Genomic DNA, 878 nt, shown 5'->3' on the forward strand with positions numbered 1-878 from the left:
CTCTTCATTCTTGTTTCAATCGGGACCGAGGAGGAGAGGAGGGACGGGCCGCGGCTCCTGGGCGGGCGGGCGGGCAGGCAGGACCCGCGCGCGTCCCCTCAGCGAGCGGCGGGGCGGGAAAAGCCCCTCGGCCGCGAGCGCCGCCGAGGGCGCGCGGCAGCCGCTGAGGGCGCGCCCGCCCCGGCGCTCCCAGGGCCGCCCCGGCGCGGCTCCTCCCGCTCCAGGTAGCGCTGGAACCACCTGCGGAGCGGCGCTTCCCGAGGGACGGACCCTCGGGGCAGCCGGGGCGCGCCGTCTCCCTCAGGCGGAGGAGGCGCCGCCCGCAGCTCGCTCCATGCCATGCCATGCCATGCCAAGCCGTGCCATCCCTCCTCTCCGCCGCCTCCTCCTCCTCCTCCTGCCGGTACCTGCCTTCCCCTGACCGTGCCGTGCCATTCCCCTCCTCCTCCCCTCCCTCCCTCCTCCTCCTCTCCCCTCATGCATATGGATGGGCGCATGCGCCCGCCGCCCTGGGCTAGATGAAGCGGAGCGGCGGCGGCGCTCCCAGACGGGCGGGCGGCTGCGGGGCGGTGCGTGTGCTGCATGTGCGTGTGTATGTGTGAGTGTGTGTGCGTGTGTGTCTCGGGGGGGCGAGGGGCTCCGCCGCAAGGAATAAAAGGATTGGGATAATAATCGCAGTAATAAAACCAAAAAAAAAGACAAAAAAAAAAAAAGAGAGAGAAAAGAAAAGGGAAAGAAAAGAGGGGAGGCGAGAGAATAAGGCGGATAAAAGGAGGCCGGGCTGCTTTGCATTGAAGAGCGGGGCGCTATTGAAAGCGCTTGAAAAGCGGCGTTGTCCGGCGCGGGTGCGCCGCGGTATATTAGAGCGGGGCGGCGGC

The sequence above is a fragment of the Neopelma chrysocephalum genome, unplaced genomic scaffold (assembly GCF_003984885.1).
Source record: "Neopelma chrysocephalum unplaced genomic scaffold, ASM398488v2 Primary Assembly neopelma1_91, whole genome shotgun sequence".
In the NCBI taxonomy this organism is placed as follows: Eukaryota; Metazoa; Chordata; class Aves; order Passeriformes; family Pipridae; genus Neopelma; species Neopelma chrysocephalum.